The 25462-nt window shown below is 53.9% G+C and overlaps 1 pseudogene across 1 annotated transcript in view; it reads left to right on the top strand.

The window, feature by feature from the left end:
* The window catches only part of LOC147091142 (uncharacterized), a 43560-nt pseudogene that overhangs the window by 14380 nt on the left and 3718 nt on the right, over positions 1-25462 (top strand). The window contains exons 7-8 of the transcript XR_015075303.1: positions 79-524; positions 886-1053. The product of XR_015075303.1 is annotated as an uncharacterized LOC147091142 (transcript). The remainder of the gene's footprint in view (positions 1-78; positions 525-885; positions 1054-25462) is intronic.

The following is a 25462-nucleotide window of genomic DNA, read 5'->3' as shown; positions in this document are numbered from 1 at the left end:
TATTTCTTATGTTTTTATGAGCGACTGGTGTGCAGAAATCCAGTTGGGTGCAGACAGAGCGCTGGTGTAGTGGTGCAGAGATCCAGTGGGGAGCAGTGGTCCAGCGAGGGCCGCAGAGATCCAGCGAGGGCCGCAGAGATCCAGCGAGGGCCGCAGCGATCCAGCGAGGGCCGCAGCGATCCAACGAGGGCCGCAGCGATCCAGCGAGGGCCGCAGCGATCCAGTGCAGAGAGCAGTGACCCAGTGGGGGGAGCAGCGACCCAGTGGGGGTCGTAGCAATCCAGTGGGGAGCAGTGGTGGGGTTTCTCTGCGCTCTCTCTCACTGACTGGGTTTGGTTTGTTTTTTGCTCTTTCAGTGATCTCGGGCCGGGTGATGAACCTGGTCCCCGCTGGACAGAGTCTCCAGGCCACCGTCTCCGTCATGAACACCTACAAGGCTGGTAATCTGCAGATGAGGCAGGTCGGGGAGAACATGGTCGTCAAGATAGTGGTGGTTTGCAAGCGATGCCCCAAACTCAGAAAAGGTACGAAACCAGCGGGAACGGACCCTGAGCGGGCACCGGGCACCGACACAGACCCACACACACTGACCCTCACACACCGACCCTCGCCCACTGACCCTCGCCCACTGACCCTCGCACACCGACCCTCGCCCACTGACCCTCGCACACCGACCCTCGCACGCCGACCCTCGCACACCGACCCTCGCACACCGACCCTCGCACACCGACCCTCGCACACCGACCCTCGCACACCGACCCTCGGACACCGACCCTCGGACACCGACCCTCGCACACCGACCCTCGCACACCGACCCTCGGACACCGACCCTCGGACACTGACCCTCACACACTGACCCCTGATTGTCGATTATTGCCCCCTCAGGTACCAGCTACACGCTGATGGGCCCGGTGGACCCCCAGGGTCGAGGCAGGATCCTTCCCGACAGCTTCTTCCTCATCTACAAGGCTCAGCAGCACCAGGTGTTGACCAAGCTGACCAATCGCAGATGCTGAACACGAGGCGGCAGCGAGTCGCCCCACCCTACCCTCAGTACATCACCTAATTTTAACACAACTTATTCATAAAATCAATTTAATAAAACTCAGCATTGTTTTCATTTGTCAAGGATCGTGACATGGGGATCCTCAGAATGTGTGGCGTTAGAGAAATCCCAAACCCCATCCCAAACCCCAATCCCAAACCCCAATCTCAGTCCCAACAGGTAACACATCGCACTCTGACCCCAGGCTGTTGCCCTCAGCGATGGGATCAAAATCCCCGCTCCCTACTCACTGAAAGGGACCAACCGGTGTGCTGTACCTGCCCTGGGAGTATTTGATGGGACAGTGTAGAGGGAGCTTTACTCTGTATCTAACCCGTGCTGTACCTGCCCTGGGAGTGTTTGATGGGACAGTGTAGAGGGAGCTTTACTCTGTATCTAACCCGTGCTGTACCTGCCCTGGGAGTGTTTCATGGGGACAGTGTAGAGGGAGCTTTACTCTGTATCTAACCCGTGCTGTACCTGCCCTGGGAGTGTTTGATGGGACAGTGTAGAGGGAGCTTTACTCTGTACCTAACCCCGTGCTGTACCTGCCCTGGGAGTGTTTGATGGGACAGTGCAGAGGGAGCTTTACTCTGTACCTAACCCCGTGCTGTACCTGCCCTGGGAGTGTTTGATGGGACAGTGCAGAGGGAGCTTTACTCTGTATCTAACCCGTGCTGTACCTGCCCTGGGAGTGTTTGATGGGACAGTGTAGAGGGAGCTTTACTCTGTACCTAACCCCGTGCTGTACCTGCCCTGGGAGTGTTTGATGGGACAGTGTAGAGGGAGCTTTACTCTGTATCTAACCCGTGCTGTACCTGCCCTGGGAGTGTTTGATGGGACAGTGTAGAGGGAGCTTTACTCTGTATCTAACCCGTGCTGTACCTGCCCTGGGAGTGTTTGATGGGACAGTGTAGAGGGAGCTTTACTCTGTATCTAACCCGTGCTGTACCTGCCCTGGGAGTGTTTGATGGGACAGTGTAGAGGGAGCTTTACTCTGTATCTAACCCGTGCTGTACCTGCCCTGGGAGTGTTTGATGGGACAGTGTAGAGGGAGCTTTACTCTGTACCTAACCCCGTGCTGTACCTGCCCTGGGAGTGTTTGATGGGACAGTGCAGAGGGAGCTTTACTCTGTATCTAACCCGTGCTGTACCTGCCCTGGGAGTGTTTGATGGGACAGTGTAGAGGGAGCTTTACTCTGTATCTAACCCGTGCTGTACCTGCCCTGGGAGTGTTTGATGGGACAGTGTAGAGGGAGCTTTACTCTGTATCTAACCCATGCTGTACCTTCCCTGGGAGTGTTTGATGGGACAGTGTAGAGGGAGCTTTACTCTGGATCTAACCCATGCTGTACCTGCCCTGGGAGTGTTTGATGGGGACAGTGTAGAGGGAGCTTTACTCTGTATCTAACCCAATGCTGTACCTGCCCTGGGAGTGTTTGATGGGACAGTGTAGAGGGAGCTTTACTCTGTATCTAACCCATGCTGTACCTGCCCTGGGAGTGTTTGATGGGACAGTGTAGAGGGAGCTTTACTCTGTATCTAACCCGTGCTGTTCCTGCCCTGGGAGTGTTTGATGGGACAGTGTAGAGGGAGCTTTACTCTGTATCTAACCCGTGCTGTACCTGCCCTGGGCGTGTTTGATGGGACAGTGTAGAGGGAGCTTTACTCTGTATCTAACCCGTGCTGTACCTGCCCTGGGAGTGTTTGATGGGACAGTGTAGAGGGAGCTTTACTCTGTATCTAACCTGTGCTGTACCTGCCCTGGGAGTGTTTGATGGGACAGTGTAGAGGGAGCTTTACTCTGTATCTAACCCGTGCTGTACCTGCCCTGGGAGTGTTTGATGGGACAGTGTAGAGGGAGCTTTACTCTGTATCTAACCCGTGCTGTACCTGCTCTGGGAGTGTTTGATGGGACAGTGTAGAGGGAGCTTTACTCTGTATCTAACCCGTGCTGTACCTGCCCTGGGAGTGTTTCATGGGACAGTGTAGAGGGAGCTTTACTCTGTATCTAACCCGTGCTGTACCTGCCCTGGGAGTGTTTGATGGGACAGTGTCGAGGGAGCTTTACTCTGTATCTAACCCCGTGCTGTACCTGCCCTGGGAGTGTTTGATGGGTCGTGTTAAATCTGTGAATTATTTAGTTAATTAAGACACAGACTAATGAGTAACAATAAAAACAGGTCTTTACTGGTTGGAGGTAGGGACTGCACGTAGGTCTTTACTTCATGCCCACAGGCGGGAACTGAGGGGAGATCAGTACCCACAGTACTATTTATACCCCTATGGCCAGGAGTGGTACTGCGTATCACTACGCCCTACAAGTAGTGCAGTCCTGTCCATAGGTTCAAAGTAGCACACATATTACATACACAACATTCCTCCCTTCTTAGCTTTACAGTCATCTCCCCATTTAACATAACGCAATAACATATATACATATATAACTTCAGGTTTACATAACAGAATAACATAGATACATAGATAACTTCATGTCAAAACAGATCACAGATTCAGTCTCTGCGGAAAACAGTTCACAGATTCAATCTCTGTGGTGTAGTCGGTTCACGTTGCTGGAGTGACTCATTCAATAGTCCTTCCATGGATTTAACAGTTTGAACTTCCGAACTGAATTGGCTCCGTTCGGAGGGACCACGTGTGTGATCTGGTAGAGGTAATAATGGTTCAGATGGGTCATCTTCTGTTTCGACTTTTCCTTTTCTGCTTCTTGGAGACTCTCTGGGCTCCACTGTCAGCTGCCAGCTGCATGCGCAGTTCCTCCTTCTCTTCCTCCTTTTTCCGTAGTAGAGCCACCTTCTCCCGATGTTCCGTAGACTTTCGGTGCTCCTCCATGATTTCTGTATGGTGGGAGTCGAAGTTACAAGTTGGGCAGGACAGGACATAGTAATATTCGGTGTCGTCCTGATCTAGGCCAGCGAGAGGGTCTTCTATTTCCTCCATACCCAGCTGGGCGTTAGCCAGCTTTTGTTCCAAGTCCAGACATCTTTCCTGAAGAGACTTCTTCATGCGTACCTCTTCATCCAGCTTTTTCTGGACTTTCAGCAAGTCGTTTACTAATGACCTCATTTGAGATTTTACTACTTCAACTTCTTTTGGAGATTGATTGATCGGACTATTCAATCCCTCTACCGGAGCAGCTGTTTCAGCGGTCTGTTGTTCTACGTTGACGTGAGTCAGCGTACTTTTGGCATCCAAGGGCTGCTCTGTTGCAGTCATCTCAGTCTGTGTTGCCACCTCAGCTCTTCCAATAACCTTTGAGAGCTCCGAACCCCTTTCGTTTGAATATTGAAGTTCGTGTTCAAGTTTTTCCCATTTCAGAGTCCTGTCCTTCAGCATATGCAGGAGTTGGCTGACCGTTAACTCCTCTGACATCAGACGTTTTGTGTGCTCCTGCTCCATTTTCTCCATCAGCTGCTTCTGTTGTCTTTCCAGATTCTCCAACTCTATATCAAAGAACTCTTTTGTTGCATTCAACTCTTGCTCAAAACGGCGAAGCATTTGTTCTAATTGCTGTTGTAGTTTGAAATGGAGTTGAGTTCGAGCCCGGTGTCCCTCAGAAATGGGCACATCAGTAGACTTGCCAGACTCAGAATCCACAAAATGGCGGTTTTCCCGCGCTTGGCGGTCTTCACCCGTCCCCCGACGCCGTCTCCCTTCAGCCCCCAAGTGCGGCCCTTTGCCGCGATCGCCCGAGTGCGGCCCTTATCTCCCGATCGCGATCGATGGCCCGTGCTTTTCACCGCGGCTCTCGCGCCTTCAATTTCTGCAGCCGCTGCCCTTTCAGCCCGAGTGCGGCCCTTATCGGTGGTTGCGATCGATGGCCCGACTGCGCCCCTCACTTCAAAGCGGCCCGGCCCTTATCTGCCGATCGCTATCGCCCTGTACCTCTGTCTTCCCCAGCCCTGTCTTCTACTCCGGTTCACAAGCTGATGGAGGCTTCAGGGTCCTAATGCCTGTCGCTTCCAGTGGGGTGGTGTGGTTTGAAACCTCTCTTCAACCGCCATGGAATAACTGCCGCAGGGTAAGAACCTGACTCGTCGCCAGTGTTAAATCTGTGAATTATTTAGTTAATTAAGACACAGACTAATGAGTAACAATAAAAACAGGTCTTTACTGGTTGGAGGTAGGGACTATACGTAGGTCTTTACTTCATGCCCACAGGCGGGAACTGAGGGGAGATCAGTACCCACAGTACTATTTATACCCCTATGGCCAGGAGTGGTACTGCGTATCACTACGCCGTACAAGTAGTGCAGTCCTGTCCATAGGTTCAAAGTAGCACACATATTACATACACAACAGGTCAGTGTAGAGGGAGCTTTACGCTGTATCTAACCCCGTGCTGTTCCTGCCCTGGGAGTGTTTGATGGGACAGTGTAGAGGGAGTTTTACTGTGTATCTAACCCGTGCTGTACCTGCCCTGGGAGTCTTTGATGGGACAGTGTAGAGGGAGCTTTACTCTGTATCTAACCCCGTGCTGTACCTGCCCTGGGAGTCTTTGATGGGACAGTGTAGAGGGAGCTTTACTTTGTATCTAACCCCGTGCTGTACCTGCCCTGGGAGTGTTTGATGGGACAGTGTAGAGGGAGCTTTACTCTGTATCTAACCCGTGCTGTACCTGCCCTGGGAGTGTTTGATGGGACAGTGTAGAGGGAGCTTTACTCTGTATCTAACCCCGTGCTGTACCTGCCCTGGGAGTGTTTGATGGGACAGTGTAGAGGGAGCTTTACTCTGTATCTAACCCAATGCCTACATTGCTCCTTTAAGTCTGACTGTTGCTGAGGCCCCCTTGCGAACTCACTTTGTGTAAACATCAGTGGCTCCAGAGTTTCCCAACATCTGCAGTGAACATGAAGCCAAAATTCCTAATGGCTGGAATCGTGCCACAATGTAAACCCGCAGTTCCTCGTACAGTGAACTGTGGATTTGCTCACACAGGGTCATCGAGCCACTTCACAATCCCTGAGAGAAATACTTGCATTTCCACAGCGCGTTTCCCCACCTCCGACAGTGCAGCACTCCCTCAGTACTGACCCCCCGGCAGTGCGGCGCTCCCTCAGTACTGCCCCTCCGACAGTGCGGTGCTCCCTCAGTACTGCCACTCCGACAGTGCGGCGCTCCCTCAGAACTACCCCTCCGACAGTGCGGCGCTCCCTCAGTACTGCCCCTCCGATAGTGCGGCGCTCCCTCAGTACTGCCCCTCCGACAGTGCGGCGCTCCCTCAGTACTGCCACTCCGACAGTGCGGCGCTCCCTCAGAACTACCCCTCCGACAGTGCGGCGCTCCCTCAGTACTGCCTCTCCGACAGTGCGGCGCTCCCTCAGTACCGCCTCTCCGACAGTGCGGCGCTCCCTCAGTACCGCCCCTCTGACAGTGTGGCGCTCCCTCAGTACCGCCCCTCCGACGGTGCGGCGCTCCCTCAGTACCGCCCCTCCGACGGTGCGGCGCTCCCTCAGTACTGCCCCCCCGACAGTGCGGCGCTCCCTCAGTACCGCCCCTCCGACAATGTGGTGCTCCCTCAGTACCGCCCCTCCGACAGTGCGGCGCTCCCTCAGTACCGCCCCTCCGTCAGTGCGGCGCTCCCTCAGTACTGCCCCTCTGACAGTGCGGCGCTCCCTCAGTACTGCCCCTCCGACAGTGCGGCTCTCCGAGTACTGCCCCTCCTGTAGTGTCCGCGTATCAATAACACACGGACTGCAGGAGAACGGTAATAAGAGGTGTTTTTTCTGAACAGATGGTATGCTGGAACTGGAAGTACAGAAGCCTGCTACGGCTTTATATACAGGTGTGGTCACTGCCGGTACTACAGTATAAAAGCATTTCTCTCTTAAAGGTACATACACAACAATTCCTCCCCTTTTCGATAAACAGCACATAACATTCATTTAACAATTGAATAATAACTAATTACAATTACAATTTTCTTTGTACGATATACATCAGCTGAAAGTAATCATTTATAAATTCAGTCTTTGAGGAGGCTTCCTGATCCTGTCTGGATAGCGCCTTTCTCGAGTATCCTGTGCTTGCGGCGGAATAGATTCTGGCTCATTGTCATTGGTTGGTTCGTCAGCTTCCAATACCACTGATTCTGAGGTAGACGCAATCTGTACTTCGGGTTCATCACCAGGTGCGCATGCTCGTGGTATGGGTTTGACTTGTTCCTGTGATTCTAGAATCTGGTCAGCATAGCATCTCACGATGCTCTCTCCAACGTCCACTGTGTCCATTCGTGGTCCCTGCCGTGTGCATATTGTTCCCGGCTGCCATTTTTCTGTTCGGTAGTCGCGGGCCAAGACTGGTTGCCCTATCTTGAAGCTCCTGGTTGGCTTTTCATTGATGTGCTGGAATTGCTTATTCTCAACATCTCATCTTATGTTTGGTTTGAGCAAGTCCAGGCGACATCTTAACCCGCAGTTAAAGAACATCATGGCTGGAGCTTGGTTGGTGACTGCATGTGTCGCATTTCGGTAAGCAAACAAGAAATTATCCACCTTGTGTTGCAGTGGTATGTTGTCGTTATACATCGCCTTTATTGCTTTTTTAAAGGTTTGAACAAACCGCTCAGCCAATCCATTTGTGGCTGGATGATATGGGGCGGATGTGTAATGCTTTACCCCATTATTCCTCAAAAACCTCCGGAAATCCTCGGACACAAACTGTGGTCCATTGTCGCAGCAAATCTGTTCTGGCAAGCCATTCCTGGCGAAGATGGTCTGTAGGACTGCAATAGTTTTCTCCGTGGTGGTGGAGGACATTTTGATGACCTCTGGCCATTTCGAATGTGCATCCACGGCGATTAAAAACATTGAGTCCATAAATGGACCAGCAAAATCAATGTGTACCCATTGCCATGGAGATGAGGGCCACTCCCATGGGTGTAGCGGGGCCTGTGGTGGAGCGTTTTGGACTTTCTGGCATCCTGTGCATCTCTTGGTCATTTCCTCGATTTCTTTATCGATTCCCGGCCACCACACAAACGCCCTGGCTAGGCTCTTCATTTTTACCCCTCCCAGATGACCCTCATGAAGCTCATTGAACACTCTTTCTCTCAACTTGGGTGGAATTACCACTCGGGATCCACACATCAAGGTCTCCCGGCACACTGACCGCTGTTCTCTCCTTGGCGAGAATGCTGGCAACAGTGAGTCACCATGTGCTGGCCATCCCTTCACCGTCAAATCATAGACCCGAGAGAGTGTCGGGTCATTTCGGGTTTCCTTCTCTATACTTGAGTTTGTAACAGGTAGACATTCGACTATGGTTGAATGGAATATCTCAACAGGGTCCACTGCAGGTGCTTCCTCCACCGTAGGCAGCGGCAGGCGCGACAGCCCATCAGCGTTTCCATGCTGTTTCGTGCCCTTATACTCTATGTCGTATTGATGTGCCCCTAGAAAAAGGGACCATCTTTGCAGCCGTTGCGCCGTCATCACCGGAACGCCCTTCTTTGGGTTAAAAATGGAGACAAGAGGCTGGTGATCAGTCAGTAAGGTGAATTTCTTCCCGTGCAGATGGTGATTGAACTTCTTCACCCTCCACACCAGGCTGAGGGCCTCCCTGTCAATTTGGGTGTCGTTACGCTCAGCTGAAGTTAATGAGCGTGACGCAAAGGCTATTGGCCTCTCAGAACCGTCAAGGAATTTGTGCGACAGCACCACTCCAATGCCGTAGGGAGACGCATCACATGCCAACCAAATCGGTAGTGATGGATCGTAGTGGGCCAATACTTCTTTTGAAGTGATTAGGCATTTACATTTCTGAAAGGCACGCTTACACTCATCACTCCATTTCCATGCTACTCCAGTTTGCAGCAGAGCGTTCAGCGGGTGCAGAATTGTAGACAAATTTGGCAAGAACTTATGGTAGTAGTTCACCAACCCGAGGAACGACCTCAGTTGTGACACATTTTCCGGTGCTGGAGCCTTGACTACTGCCTCAATCTTGTCTGGGGACTTATGTAACCCCTCTTCATCAATCACGTGGCCACAATACGAGATTTGTTTCCTGAAAAACTCGCATTTGGGGTGGTTGGCTCGTAGCCCATATTCTTGTAATCTAGTGAGCACCTGCTCCAGGTTGGCAAGGTGTTCACTGTCATTTCCGCCCGTAACCAGGATGTCGTCCAAATAACACTGGGTCCCCGAGATCACTTGCAGGACTTGTTCCATCGCTCTCTGCCAAATTGCCGGAGCTGATGCTACCCCGAATACCAGTCGGTTGTACTGGTAAAGACCTTTGTGAGTGTTTATCGTGAGGTATTTTCTAGATGATTCATCTACCTCCATTTGTAGATACGCTTGGGCCAGATCAATCTTCGTAAAGCGTTTCCCTCCCGATAGTGAGGCGAAAATATCTTCTATCCGCGGAAGTGGATATTGTACTGTGTGAAGGACTGGGTTCACAGTTACCTTAAAGTCCCCACAGATGCGAACCTTCTTCGGTTCCCCAGGCGTGCTGCTCAATGATTTCTTCATTAAAGGAATGATGGGTGTGGCCCACTCGCTCCAGTCCACCTTGGACAGCACACCCGCACGCTCCAGACTCTCCAGCTCTGCTTCGACGGCTGGGCGGATCGCATACAGTACCGGTCTGGCCTTAAAATTTTGGGTTTGCGTTATCTTCAATTTTTATCGTTGCCATTACGCCTTTTAGAGTCCCAAGTCCTTGCTGGAACACCTCTTTCGCGTCAGTTAGAATTTTTGACAGTCGTCCAGGTGTGGCGTCGTCATCCTTTTTGTCAGCCACAGCTAGCGCCTGAATGGAATGCCAATCCAATAATGGTGGTCCTCCATCTTGTAGTATATATAGATACAGTTCCTGTGTTTCCTTGCCATTGTATTTAACGGGCACCCTTATTTTTCCTCTGGGGTAGACTTTTTGCCCCGTATATGTCTTTAAGACAATGGATGTATCCTTCAAGGGAATGTGTGAGAATAGCCGCTCGTAGTCTCGTCGATTCATGACTGTTAGGGCTGATCCTGTGTCCAATTCCATCTTTACTTGGGACCCTGCTATCATGAGGGTGACCCAAATGGTTCGGTGATCCTCCTTTGCGATCGGGTTGTGTAACTTTAGACAACTTAGTCTCCTGCTCCCAGAGTCATTATCACTCTTCTGGACTTCTGAACTACTGTCCGTCATCTTTTGTACTTTCTTGTACTTTTCCTTAGTAGTTCTTTAGTGTTGGTTTTCTTTCCCGACCTGCAGACTCGTGCTATGTGTCCCACTTTTCCACATTGCCTGCATACTTTGTCCTTAGCCCAGCAATCCTTCTGGTCATGGGTTGTTCTGCCGCAGCGATAGCACTTTTCTGCTCCATATGCCATTTCATTGGTGCTATATTCTTGCGGTTTCTGTTGTAATTCCGCAGCTCCCCGTGCTGCTGCTTCGTAGGATACTGCAATGCTGAAAGCCTTTTCTAGCGTAAGGTCCTTTTCCAAAAGTAGTCGTTTCTGGGTTCCTTCACTCTGGAGCCCACAGACAAACTTATCCCTTAAGGTATCTGCCAGTCCTGCTCCGAACTGGCAGTGTGTCGATAACTTGCGTAGTTCCGTAAGATAGTCAGCATTACTCTCATCTTTGTGCTGGTTTCTTTTATGGAACTTGAATCTTTCTGCTATCAGCAGCGGTGTAGGGTTTAGGTGTTCCTGTAAGATACTGACAATCTCTTCAAAGCTTTTCTCAATTGGTTTAGCTGGGGTAATTAAATTCCGCAATAGGCCGTACGTTCTCGCGCCCATCAAATTTAATAATACCGACACCTTCTTTTCATCGGCCACCCCATTTGCCTTGCAGTACACTTCAATTCTTTCCACATACGTGGTCCAGTCTTCTATTTCGTTGTCGAAAGCAGTGATACTGCCACTCTTCGGCATCTTGGGTGGTTTAAAATGGCGCCTCCCACGCTTTTCCTTCTTCCTCAATGGATTAAAATGGCGCCTCCCACGCTTTTCCTTCTTCCCCTTGCTGCCAATGCTGCTCCTAGCGTTCTAAATAGTAATGGCAGCGCCCCGCGGCTTCGGCGCGTCTCTCTTTTGTTAGTTAAATTCCTTAGTTTTATTCTTCTTCGACGCTGTCCACTGTGCGTCTCTTTTCCTTCCCCTCTTTTATTTTCTCTAACGCTGCCCGGCTCTTGAGCACCGACCGCGCCCTGTGCGCTCCACCCTCTCTCTCTCTTTTCCTTCCCGACGACGTTGCACGGCCCCCTTGCAGAGCCGCTCGATCGAGCTCAAGCCCGCCGCAGTCTGGAAGGGTCAGCGCACTACCTGCTACCAGCACGATTTGCTGGAACACCTTGACTGGGGAGCCAAGCCCAGCTCTCCACAGCCTCCCCTGCGATTCACTGAACTCCGATGGATCACTGGGCGGTTGCCCACGGTCGACGCCCGTTGCTCTGGCTTCGACCTCCAAGAAGCTTCTTTTCAGGGATGGATCCCCGTGAGGTGATGCAGTACTGCAGGTGAGTTCGAACCTGCTCGTCGCCACTGTAGTGTCCGCGTATCAATAACACACGGACTGCAGGAGAACGGTAATAAGAGGTGTTTACTGAACAGAGGGTATGCTGGAATTGAAAGTACAGAAGCCTGCTATGGCTTTATATACAGGTGTGGTCACTGCCGGTACTACAGTACAAAAGCAGTTCTCTCTTAAAGGTACATAACACATCCGACAGTGCAGCGCTCCCTCAGTACTGCCCCTCCAACAGTGCGGCGCTCCCTCAGTACTGCCCCTCCGACAGTGCAGCACCCCCTCAGTACTGCCCCTCCGACAGTGCAGCGCTCCCTCAGTACTGCCCCTCCGACAGTGCGGTGCTCCCTCAGTACTGCACCCCCTCAGTACCGCCCCTCCCACAGTGCAGCGCTCCCTCAGTACTGCCCCTCCGACAGTGCGGTGCCCCCTCAGTACTGCACCCCCTCAGTACCGCCCCTCCGACAGTGCAGCGCTCCCTCAGTACTGCCCCTCCGACAGTGCGGTGCTCCCTCAGTACTGCACCCCCTCAGTACCGCCCCTCCCACAGTGCAGCGCTCCCTCAGTACTGCCCCTCCGATAGTGCAGCGCTCCCTCAGTACTGCCCCTCCGATAGTGCAGCGCTCCCTCAGTACTGTCCCTCCGATAGTGCAGCGCTCCCTCAGTACCGCCCCTCCGACAGTGCGGCGCTCCCTCAGTACTGTCCCTCCGACAGTGCAGCACCCCCTCAGTACTGCCCCTCCGACAGTGCGGCGCTCCCTCAGTACTGTCCCTCCGACAGTGCGGCACTCCCTCAGTATTGCCCCTCCGACAGTGCGGCGCTCCCTCAGTACTGCCCCTCCGACAGTGCGGCGCTCCCTCAGTACTGCCCCTCCGACAGTGCGGCGCTCCCTCAGTACTGCCCCTCCGACAGTGCGGCGCTCCCTCAGTACTGTCCCTCCGACAGTGCGGCGCTCCCTCAGTACTGCCCCTCCGACAGTGCGGCGCTCCCTCAGTACTGCCCCTCCGACAGTGCGGCGCTCCCTCAGTACTGCCCCTCCGACAGTGCGGCACTCCCTCAGTACTGCCCCTCCGACAGTGCGGTGCTCCCTCAGTACTGCCCCTCCGACAGTGCGGCGCTCCCTCAGTACTGCCCCTCCGACAGTGCGGCACTCCCTCAGTACTGCCCCTCCGACAGTGCGGCACTCCCTCAGTACTGCCCCTCCGACAGTGCGGCGCTCCCTCAGTACTGCCCCTCCGACAGTGCGGCGCTCCCTCAGTACTGCCCCTCCGACAGTGCGGCGCTCCCTCAGTACTGTCCCTCCGACAGTGCGGCGCTCCCTCAGTACTGCCCCTCCGACAGTGCGGCGCTCCCTCAGTACTGCCCCTCCGACAGTGCGGCGCTCCCTCAGTACTGCCCCTCCGACAGTGCGGCACTCCCTCAGTACTGCCCCTCCGACAGTGCGGTGCTCCCTCAGTACTGCCCCTCCGACAGTGCGGCGCTCCCTCAGTACTGCCCCTCCGACAGTGCGGCACTCCCTCAGTACTGCCCCTCCGACAGTGCGGCGCTCCCTCAGTACTGCCCCTCCGACAGTGCAGCGCTCCCTCAGTACTGCCCCTCCGACAGTGCGGTGCTCCCTCAGTACTGCACCCCCTCAGTACCGCCCCTCCCACAGTGCAGCGCTCCCTCAGTACTGCCCCTCCGATAGTGCAGCGCTCCCTCAGTACTGCCCCTCCGATAGTGCAGCGCTCCCTCAGTACTGTCCCTCCGATAGTGCAGCGCTCCCTCAGTACCGCCCCTCCGACAGTGCGGCGCTCCCTCAGTACTGTCCCTCCGACAGTGCGGCGCTCCCTCAGTACTGCCCCTCTGACAGTGCGGCGCTCCCTCAGTACTGCCCCTCCGACAGTGCGGCGCTCCCTCAGTACTGCCCCTCCGACAGTGCGGCGCTCCCTCAGTACTGCCCCTCCGACGGTGCGGCGCTCCCTCAGTACTGCCCCTCCGACAGTGCGGCGCTCCCTCAGTACTGCCCCTCCGACAGTGCGGCGCTCCCTCAGTACTGACCCTCTGACAGTGCGGCGCTCCCTCAGTACTGCCCCTCCGACAGTGCGGCGCTCCCTCAGTACTGCCCCTCCGACAGTGCGGCGCTCCCTCAGTACTGACCCTCTGACAGTGCGGCGCTCCCTCAGTACTGCCCCTCCGACAGTGCAGCACCCCCTCAGTACTGCCCCTCCGACAGTGCGGCGCTCCCTCAGTACTGACCCTCCGACAGTGCGGCGCTCCCTCAGTACTGCCCCTCCGACAGTGCGGCGCTCCCTCAGTACTGACCCTCCGACAGTGCGGCGCTCCCTCAGTACTGCCCCTCTGACAGTGCGGCACTCCCTCAGTACTGCACTGGGAGTGTCGGCCTGGATTTTGTGCTCAGTTCTGTGGAGTGGGTCTTGAACCCACGACCTTCTGACTGAGAGGTGAGAGCCCTGCCCACGGAGCTGTGGCTGACGGTGTTTCAGGTACAGATGAAACCCTCAGCGATTGTGTAATCTCGGTGAAATGGTAATCCAACAGTTGGACCCTCTGGTCACTGATCACCTGCTCATTGGGTCACACGCTCGCACATTGCTGCACGGAGCCACAGATCCTGCTTCAACAACAACGTCTATTTATACAGCGCCTTTAACATAGTTAAACGACTCGAGGCGCTTCACAGGAGAATTATAAGATAATAAATTTGACACTGAACCACGAGGGGAAATACATGCAGCTGACCAAAAGCTTGTTCAAAGAGAGAGGATTTAAAGAGCGTCTCAAAGGAGGAAGGAGAGGTGGAGAGGTTTAGGGAGGGAGTTCCAGAGCTTAGGACCCAGGCAGCTGAAGGCACGGGCACAACGACAGCATCGCCCACTGTGGGACCGAGCCCCGGGGAGCACCGCCCGGTGTGGGACCGGGCCCCGGGGAGCACCGCCCGCTGTGGGACCGAGCCCCGGGGAGCATCGCCCGCTGTGGGACCGAGCCCCGGGGAGCATCGCCCGGTGTGAGACCGGGCCCCGGGGAGCACCGCCCGGTGTGGGACCGAGCCCCGGGGAGCACCGCCCGGTGTGGGACCGAGCCCCGGGGAGCACCGCCCGGTGTGGGACCGGGCCCCGGGGAGCACCGCCCGGTGTGGGACCGGGCCCCGGGGAGCACCGCCCGGTGTGGGACCGGGCCCCGGGGAGCACCGCCCGGTGTGGGACCGGGCCCCGGGGGAACACCGCCCGGTGTGGGACCGAGCCCCGGGGAGCATCGCCCGGTGTGGGACCGAGCCCCGGGGAGCACCGCCCGGTGTGGGACCGGGCCCCGGGGAGCACCACCCGGTGTGGGACCGGGCCCCGGGGAGCACCGCCCGGTGTGGGACCGGGCCCCGGGGGAACATCGCCCGGTGTGGGACCGAGCCCCGGGGAGCACCGCCTGGTGTGGGACCGAGCCCCGGGGAGCGCCGCCCGGCGTGGGACCGAGCCCCGGGGAGCACTGCCCGGTGTGGGACCGGGCCCCGGGGAGCACTGCCCGGTGTGGGACCGGGCCCCGGGGAGCACCGCCCGGTGTGGGACTGTGTCACACACTGTGGAAGGTCTGAGGTCACAGGTTGCTGTCCTTGTCTTTGCTCAGTTTGCTGATCTCAGGCCTGCAATTAGCCTGAGTTCCTTCACACACTCACTGTCGGAGTTCACGAGTACAGGATGGGTATGCAGGTGGGGTACGAGGTGGCGGGGCCTGTGAAGCAGTGCCCAGGGGAGCCTTTCCGCCATCTACAAGGCACAAGTCAGGAGTGTGATGGAATACTCTCCACTTGCCTGGATGAGTGCAGCTCCAACAACACTCAAGAAGCTCGACACCATCCAGGGCAAAACAGCCCGCTTGATTGTCACCCCATCCACCACCTTAAACATTCACTCCCTCCACCACCAGCGTACCGTGGCTGCAGTGTGGACCATCTACAAGATGCACTGCAGCAACTCGCCAAGGCTTCTTCGGCAGTACCTCCCAAACCCACGACCTCTTCCACCTAGAAGGACAAGGGCAGCAGGCGTATGGGAACACCACCACCTCCAAGTTCCCCTCCAAGTCACACACCATCCTGACTTGGAAATATATCGGCCGATCCTTCATTGTCGCTGGGTCAAAATCCTGGAACTCCCTCCCTAACAGCACTGTGGGAGCACCTTCGCCACACGGACTGCAGCGGTTCAAGAAGGCGGCTCACCACCACCTTCTCAAGGGCAGTTAGGGATGGGCAATAAATGCCGGCTTTGCCAGTGACGCCCACATCCCATAAACGAATAAAAATAAGTCACTACCTCGAGGGGAGGGGAACTGCTGAACAAAAGGGTGCGGCAGTGAATGGGTGGAACTATATGGACCGAGAGTGCAATGAACTCGTCAGCAGCACCTTCGCTGTCAGAGACCAGAGGGTCAGTCACCAGCAAACAGCACGCTGGAGCCAGACTCGAGCGTATTTACACAATTCACTGCACTGAGTAGATGATCGACACTCGAACCCCGGCGATGCAGTGTGGATTTAACGGAGTCAGTGTTTGCGAGCTGACCTTGCACTGCACTGACTTCAGGCTGCGAGTTGGGGAGGGTCGCTGCAGTGAGGAACGCTGTGGTCTGATGATTCGCTCAGGCTTGGGGAAGGGCCAGCTCGTGCGTCAGTCTCTGATCTCCCCCAGCAGGCCTCGATCCAGCTCCAGGCATTTGGAGTTGATTGGACTGTAGCCAGGCCATATTCCTAAAAATAAATACATATATACACATTCTCTCACACACTCACTCACTCACTCACACTCACACTTACTCACTCACACACACACACACTCACTCACACTCTCACTTACACACTCACACACACACACACTCTCACTTACTCACTTACTCACTTACTCACACACACACACACACTCACTCACTCACACTCTCACTTACTCACACTCACACAAACACTCTCACACACACACACACTCACACTCACACTTACTCACACTCACACAAACACTCACACACACACACAAACACTCTCACACACACACACACTCACACTCTCACTTACTCACACTCACACTCTCACACACTCACACACACACTTACTCACACTCACACAAACACTCTCTCACACACACACACACTCACACTCACTTACTCACACTCACACTCATACTCTCACACACTCTCACACACACACACACACACTTACTCACACTCACACAAACACTCTCACACACACACACACACTCACACTCACACTCTCACTTACTCACACTCACACTCTCACACACTCTCACACACACACACACACACTTACTCACACTCACACAAACACTCTCACACACACACACACTCACACTCACACTCTCACACTCACACTCACACTCTCACACACACACACACACACTTACTCACACTCACAAACACTCTCACACACACACACAAACACACACACTCACTCACTCACACTCTCACTTACTCTCTCACACACTCTCACACACGCACACACACACTTACTCACTCACACTCACACTCACACTCTCACTTACTCACACTCACACTCACACACTCTCACACACACACACACACACACTTACTCACACTCACTCACACTCTCACACAAACACACAAACACACTCACTCACACTCACACTCACACTCTCACTTACTCACACTCACACTCTCACACACACACACACACACACTTACTCACACTCACTCACACTCTCACACACACACACAAACACACACACTCACTCACTCACACTCTCACTTACTCACACTCACACAAACACTCTCACACACACACACAAACACTCTCACACACACACACACACACTCACACTCACACTCACACTCTCACTTACTCACACTCACACTCACACAAACACTCTCACACACACACACAAACACACACACTCACTCACTCACTCTCACTTACTCTCTCACACACTCTCACACACGCACACACACACTTACTCACTCACACTCACACTCACACTCTTACTCACACTCACACTCACACACACTCTCACACACACACACACACACTTACTCACACTCACTCACACTCTCACACACACACACAAACACACACTCACTCACTCACTCACACTCACACTCTCACTTACTCACACTCACTCTCACACACACACACTTACTCACACTCACTCACACTCACACACACACACAAACACACACACTCACTCACTCACACTCTCACTTACTCACACTCACACAAACACTCTCACACACACACACAAACACTCTCACACACACACACACACACACAAACATACACACACATGCCAGTACACACACGCACAAACATTATTACGTATATATACACACAGACAGCACAGGCCGGGGATGGGGCCTGGGGCATTTTGCTGTGTGTGTGGGGCTCAGTCCCCCTCCGGACAGGGGCTTTACCCCATGAGCCAGTTTACTGGCCAATCCCTCTGACTGCGCCCCGTCTGAGTGAGGGGCCTATCGGTCAGGAATGCCATTCCTGGGCATGCTCGAGTGAGTGCGAAGCACAGGCGAGTGGAGGTTCGAGCACAGCCGCGATGCAAGCCATGGCTGAATATTTTGTCACTGTCTGGGTTGACACAAGATGAACAGGCACTCGCTGAGACCCAGGAGGGTGACCTGTGGAATCTGCACCCTGGCGGGAGTCCGTATCAGAGGCAGAGGGAGGGGGAACTAGGGAAAGAATGGAGGGAACACCTCTGGGCTCTGACGCGTCAGGTTGATGCAGGATCCGGGCCGGGTCAACCGGTAACTAAAGACAGCGAGAGCCAGTGAGTGATCAGGCACTGACCTCTGAACTCTCACCTCCTAATCAAGAGTTCATAGTCAAACAGCAACCCTTTCTGTCGTCCAATTTCATGCAAGATCTTCACTGCAATGGATTGTGTGAGTTTTGAGATGCTAATCGGTTCAAACATTCCAAATGCCTGAAATAAGCAAAGTTATTTACAATAGAGTTATACAGCACAGAAAGAGGCCCTTCGGCCCATCGTGTCTGCGCCGTCCATCAATCCCTGTCCAATCTAATCCCATTTTCCAGCATTTGGTCCATAGCCTTGTATGCAATGGCATTTCAAGTGCTCATCCAAATGCTTCTTGAATGTTGTGAGGGTTCCTGCCTCTACCACCCTTTCAGGCATTGAGTTCCACATTCCAACCACCCTCTGGGTGAAAAAGTTCCTCCTCAAATCCCCTCTAAATCTCCTGCCCCTTACCCTGAATCTATGCCCCCTTGTTATTGACCCCCCTACTAAGGGGAAAAGTTCCTCTTTGTCTACCCTATCTATGCCCCTCATCATTTTGTACACCTCAATCAGGTCCCCCCTCAGCCTTCTTTGCTCCAAGGAAAACAACCCCAGCCTGTTTAGTCTTTCTTCATAGCTGAGGCGCTCCATCCCAGGTAACATCCTGGTGAATCTTCTCTGCACCCTCTCCAAAGCAATCACATCCTTCCTGTAGTGAGGCGACCAGAACTGCACACAGTACTCCAGCTGTGGCCTTACCAGCGTTTTGTACAGCTCCATCATAACCTCCCTGCTCTTATATTCTATGCCTCGGCTAATGAAGGCAAGTATCCCATATGCCTTTTTAACCACCTTATCTACCTGTTCCGCTGCCTTCAGGGATCTATGTACATGTACACCAAGGTCCCTCTGACCCTCTGTACTTCCTAGGGTCCTACCACTCATTGTGTATTCCCTTGCCTTATTTGTCCGTCCAAAATGCATCACCTCGCACTTTTCAGGGTTAAATTCCATTTGCCACTTTTCCGCCCATCTGACCAACCCGTTTATATCGTCCTGTAGCCTGAGGCTTTCCTCCTCACAATTTACCACCCCACCAATTTTCGTGTCATCTGCGAACTTACTGATCATACCTTTTACATTCTCATCCAAATCATTTATGTAGATCACAAACAGCAAGGGACCCAGCACCGATCCCTGAGGTACCCCACTGGACACAGGCTTCCAGTCACAAAAGCAACCTTCGACCATCACCCTCTGCCTCCTGCCACTCAGCCAGTTTAGGATCCAACGTGCCAAGGCACCCTGGATCCCATGGGCTCTTACCTTCTTGACCAGTCTCCTATGCGGGACTTTGTCAAAAGCCTTACTGAAGTCCATGTATACCACATCCACAGCATTTCCCTCATCCACACACCTAGTCACCCCCTCGAAAAATTCAATCAGATTGGTCAGACATGATTTACCCTTGACAAAGCCATGCTGACTATCCCCGATTAATCCTTGCCTCTCCAAGTGGAGACTAATTTTGTCCCTCAGAATTTTTTCCAATAATTTCCCTACCACAGATGTTAGGCTCACTGGCCTGTAATTCCCTGGTTTATCCCTGCTACCCTTCTTGAATAATGGTACTACATTAGCTGTTCTCCAGTCCTCTGGTACATCCCCTGTGGCCAGAGAGGTTCTGAAAATTTGTGTCAGAGCCCCTGCAATCTCCTCCTTTGCCTCACACAGCAGCCTGGGATACATCTCGTCTGGGCCTGGGGATTTATCCACTTTTTGGCCTGCTAAAACCGCTAGTACCTCCTCCCTCTCGATGCTAATATGTTCAAGTATATCACAGTCCCCTTGCCCGATTCAATCAGCTCAACTTCAGCCAGCCCGGCGATCTACAAACAATGGAAAACCCTCAATATATCCCTCTGTTCCCCAGAGGAAGAGAATTCCAAAGATTCACCACCCTCTGAGTGAAGAAATTCCTCCTCATCTCAGTCCTAAATGGCCGACCCCTTATCCTGAGACTGTGACCCCTAGTTCTAGACTCTCCAGCCAGGGGGGAAACATCCTCCCAGCATCTACCCTGTCAATCCCCCTCAGAATCTTATATGTTTCAATGAGATCACCTCTCATTCTTCTAAACTCCAGAGAGTATCGGCCCATTCTACACAATCTCTCCTCATAGGACAGCCCCCTCATCCCAGGAATCAATCTAGTGAACCTTCGTTGCACCGCCTCCAAGGCAAGTATATCCTTCCTTCGGTAAGGAGACCAGAACTGTGCACAGTACTCCAGGTGTGGTCTCACCAAGGCCATGTACAATTGACCTCACAAAGGCCTTCGACACTGTTGTGGTAAACCACTGTATTGTATATTGCCACCTCTGGGTGGCGCTGTGTATGGAGGCATGCCTCAGCTGACTCCACCCACCACTGTGTGGGTTTCGTTCAGACTTGTTCAGTCACTCACGAAGAAGCATGGTCTCTTCTTAGCTAATAAAAGCCTTATTCATCTCTTCTTTCGACTCATCATCTCTTCTTCGACTCATCACCTTTTATGAAGTAATTGATAAGCGTATCAATTTTATTAGCTAAAAGTTAAATGGCGACACCTGAGGAGCAACAACAGCAACGGATACAGCAGACATTGCTGAGAGCCCTCAGACCACCACGCCTGGACCTCGACCCTCAAGATGTGGGTGCATCAGCCAAGTTTGAACACTGGCTGAGCTGCTTTGAATCCTTCCTCGCAATCTCACAGGTTACAGAGGAGGATCACAAACTGAAAATTTTGACCGCCCAGGTGAGCCATCAAGTATATATGCTAATCCGGGACTCTAATACGTACGTGGCGGCCCTCGAGCTACTAAAAGGGCAATATACGCGCCCAGTGAACACAATTTACGCCCGACACCTCTTGGGATCCCGCAGGCAGCAACCGGGAGAATCGGTAGGGGCATTTGCACGGGCGCTACTGGCACTCTGCAGAGACTGCGATTGTAAAGCGGTAACGGCTGTGGAGCACGCGCAGGGACTCGCCTGTGATGCCTTCGTCAGGGGCCTCCAGTCAGACCACACCCGGCAGAGACTGCTAGAAAGCAAGGAACCCGACCTGAAGACGGCCATTGCCCTTGCGCTCTCGTTAGAGGAGGCCCACCGAAACCTCGAGGCATACCCCCGTAACGGCGCCGAGACATGGCAATCGAAACCGTGGGACACGGGACCGCCGCCCCCGGCACCAACCGCTGCAGCGACCCAACCGAGACAGCAGCCTCCGGTAAGAACTGCTTCGATGCCCAGTAACCAGGCCCAAAAATGTTATTTCTGTGGCCAGTTAAAACATCCCAGAGCGCACTGCCCAGCTAAGACAGCTACCTGCTCGGGCTGCGGGAAGAAAGGCCATTACGCTAACGCCTGCAAGGGGAAGCCAGCCAGCAGCGCAGCGTGCGGGCCGTGGGAGCAGCCATCTTATCCGCCATTTTGTGTACCCCCGGCCGCATGGCATCCGCCGCCATCGTATCCAACGCACTCAACCGCCATTTCGTCACCGGAACCGACCACCGTCTCGGCGGATGACTATAGTGACTCACTAAGCCACATACTGGCCTCCGTGACGCTGGATCAAGGCCACCCTCACCATCTATCCAGCTCCATGATGGATATCGCGGTAAACGGCCGCGCCACCAGTTGCCTGATCGACAGCGGGAGCACAGAGAGTTTCGTCCACCCCGACACGGTACGTAGCCACTCCCTCACGATTCTGCCAACGCACCATCGCATTTCTATGGCGTCCAAGTCCCAGTCAATGGACATCAGCGGCTACTGTGTGGTGACCCTGTCAGTAGGGGGCACTGAATATCAAAAATTTAAACTGCTAGTCCTGCCCCGTCTTTGCGCTGCCGTCCTGCTAGGGTTGGATTTTCAGTGCCACCTTAAGAGTGTCACACTAGCATACGGTGGACCCCTCCCCCCACTCACAGTCTGCAACCAACAACTTTTAAATCGCCCGCTGCAAACCACCTGCAGCCTTTCCACATTAAAAGTCCCCCCCCCTCCCCTGTTCGCTAACCTCACCCGCGACTGTAAACCCATCGCTACCAAAAGCAGGCGGTACAGTGCCGGGGACAGAGCTTTTATCAGCTCTGAGGTGGAGCGGCTCTTGAAGGAGGGCATTATCGAAGGTAGCACTAGCCCCTGGCGAGCCCAGGTTGTAGTCGTTAAAACCACTGCAAAACGCCGCATGGTAATCGACTACAGCCAAACCATAAACCGGTACACCCAGCTGGACGCGTACCCCCTCCCTCGCATATCTGATATGGTCAATCAGATTGCGCAATACAAAGTATTCTCCACCATCGACCTTAAGTCAGCGTACCACCAGCTGCCCATCCGCCATGAGGACCGCCAGTATACTGCCTTCGAGGCAAACGGCTGCCTCTACCACTTCCTTAGGGTCCCCTTCGGCGTCACCAACGGGGTTTCGGTCTTCCAAAGGGAGATGGACCGAATGGTTGACCAAAACGCGCTGCGGGCAACCTTCCCCTATTTGGATAACGTCACCATCTGCGGCCACGACCAGCAGGACCACGACGTTAATCTAGCAAATTTCCTCCGTACGGCCCAACGGCTGAACCTAACGTACAATAAGGAAAAATGTATGTTTCACACCAAGCGCCTGGCCATCCTCGGCTGCGTGGTGGAGAACGGAGTCATCGGGCCCGACCCCGACAGAATGCGCCCCCTAATGGAGCTACCCCTTCCCCACTGCCAAAAAGCACTGAAGAGATGCCTGGGGTTTTTCTCCTACTACGCCCAGTGGGTGCCCCTCTATGCAGACAAAGCCAGGCCCCTCATCAAAGCCACCTCCTTCCCCCTGACACCAGAGGCGTGTGCAGCCTTCACTCTTATCAAGAACGATATCGCGAAGGCCGCAATGCACGCGGTGGATGAGTCCATCCCCTTCCAAGTGGAGAGCGATGCCTCCGACTTCGCCCTAGCTGCGACCCTTAACCAGGCGGGCAGACCCGTGGCCTTTTTCTCAAGGACCCTCCAGGGCCCCGAGACGAGACACTCCTCCGTCGAAAAGGAGGCCCAGGCTATTGTAGAAGCGGTGCGTCACTGGAGGCATTACCTGGCCGGGAAACGATTTACCCTGCTCACTGACCAGCGTTCAGTAGCTTTTATGTTTAATAATAAGCAGAGGGGTAAAATCAAGAACGACAAGATCTTGAGGTGGAGAATCGAACTCTCCACCTACAATTATGATATCTTGTATCGGCCAGGGAAACTCAATGAGCCCCCAGATGCCCTATCACGTGGTACATGCGCCAACGCGCAGAGTGATAGGCTGCAGTCCCTCCACAATGACCTCTGCCACCCGGGGGTCACCAGGTTTTTCCATTTTATCAAATCCCGTAACCTGCCCTACTCCATCGAGGAGGTCAGGACCATGACCAAGAGCTGCCAAATCTGCGCCGAGTGCAAACCGCACTTCTATAGGCCGGACAGAGCAAGCCTGATCAAGGCCACCCGCCCCTTCGAACGCCTGAGCGTCGATTTTAAAGGGCCCCTCCCCTCCGCTGACCGCAATGTGTACTTCCTCAACATAGTTGATGAGTACTCCCGTTTCCCCTTTGCCATCCCTTGCCCAGACATGACCAGTACCACGGTCATCAAGTGTCTGAATGACATCTTCGCTCTGTTCGGGTTCCCCAGCTATATACATAGCGACAGGGGCTCATCGTTCATGAGCGACGAACTTCGGCAGTACCTGCTAACAAGAGGTATCGCCACGAGCAGGACCACCAGTTACAACCCCCGGGGGAACGGCCAGGTGGAAAGGGAGAACGCGACGGTTTGGAAGGCAGTCCTCTTAGCACTAAAATCTAAGGGCCTTCCGACCTCCCGCTGGCAGGAGGTCCTCCCTGCAGCGCTTCACTCCATTCGGTCACTGCTTTGTACTGCCACTAATGCGACCCCTCATGAGAAAATGTTCGTTTTCCCCCGGAAGTCTACATCGGGAACCTCGCTACCGGCATGGTTGACTTCTCCTGGGCCCGTCCTACTGCGGAGGCACGTGAGGACGCATAAAACGGACCCCCTGGTCGAGCGGGTGCACCTCCTACACGCCAACCCCCAGTATGCCTGGGTGACATACCCAGACGGGCGGGAGGACACGGTCTCCATACGAGATCTCGCACCCTCGGGTACCCCTGAATTACCACCGTTATCCCCCTTACCACCGTTATCCCCCTTACCACTGTTATCCCCCACCACCCCTCCCAACCCAACCCCTGCAGACGGCATGCCAAAGCCCCAGGAATCTTCGCCAACCACCCAGACACCAGACCCGACGTCGGATGCTGCAACACCACCGCCGCCACCACGACGATCAGGACGTCAGACAAGGCCTCCTGATAGACTTAACTTGTAGTACCCTTCACCCCGCCGGACTTCACATTAAACAAGGGGTGAATGTGGTAAACCACTGTATTGTATATTGCCACCTCTGGGTGGCGCTGTGTATGGAGGCATGCCTCAGCTGACTCCACCCACCACTGTGTGGGTTTCGTTCAGACTTGTTCAGTCACTCACGAAGAAGCATGGTCTCTTCTTAGCTAATAAAAGCCTTATTCATCTCTTCTTTCGACTCATCATCTCTTCTTCGACTCATCACCTTTTATGAAGTAATTGATAAGCGTATCAACTGTCAACCGTGAGGGATTATGGAGTGTCCTCCTCAAATTCGGCTGCCCTCAAAAGTTTGTCACCACCCTCCGCCTGCTGTGCGACGACATGCAAGCCGTGATCCTGACCAACGGATCCACCACAGACACAATACACGTATGAACCGGGGTCAAGTAAGGCTGTGTCATCGCACCAACGCTCTTCTCGATCTTCCTTGCTGCAATGCTCCATCTCACCCTCAGTAAGCTCCCCGCTGGAGTGGAGCTAATTTACAGAACAAACGGGAAACTGTTCAACCTCCGTCACCTCCAGTCCAGATCCAAGGTCGTCCCATCCTCTGTCGTCGAATTACAGTATGCAGACGACGCTTGCATCTGCGCTCACTCGGAGGTCGAACTCCAAACCATCGTCAACACCTTCACCGAAGCATACAAGAGCATGGGCCTTACACTAAACATCCATAAGACAAAGG

The sequence above is a fragment of the Somniosus microcephalus genome, unplaced genomic scaffold, assembly GCF_052327205.1.
Source record: "Somniosus microcephalus isolate GS21.2 unplaced genomic scaffold, FLI_Smic_1.0 unresolved_chr4, whole genome shotgun sequence".
Taxonomy (NCBI): domain Eukaryota; kingdom Metazoa; phylum Chordata; class Chondrichthyes; order Squaliformes; family Somniosidae; genus Somniosus; species Somniosus microcephalus.
The sequence above is the reverse complement of the archived record's forward strand: the minus strand, read 5'-3'. Positions and strand labels throughout refer to the sequence as shown.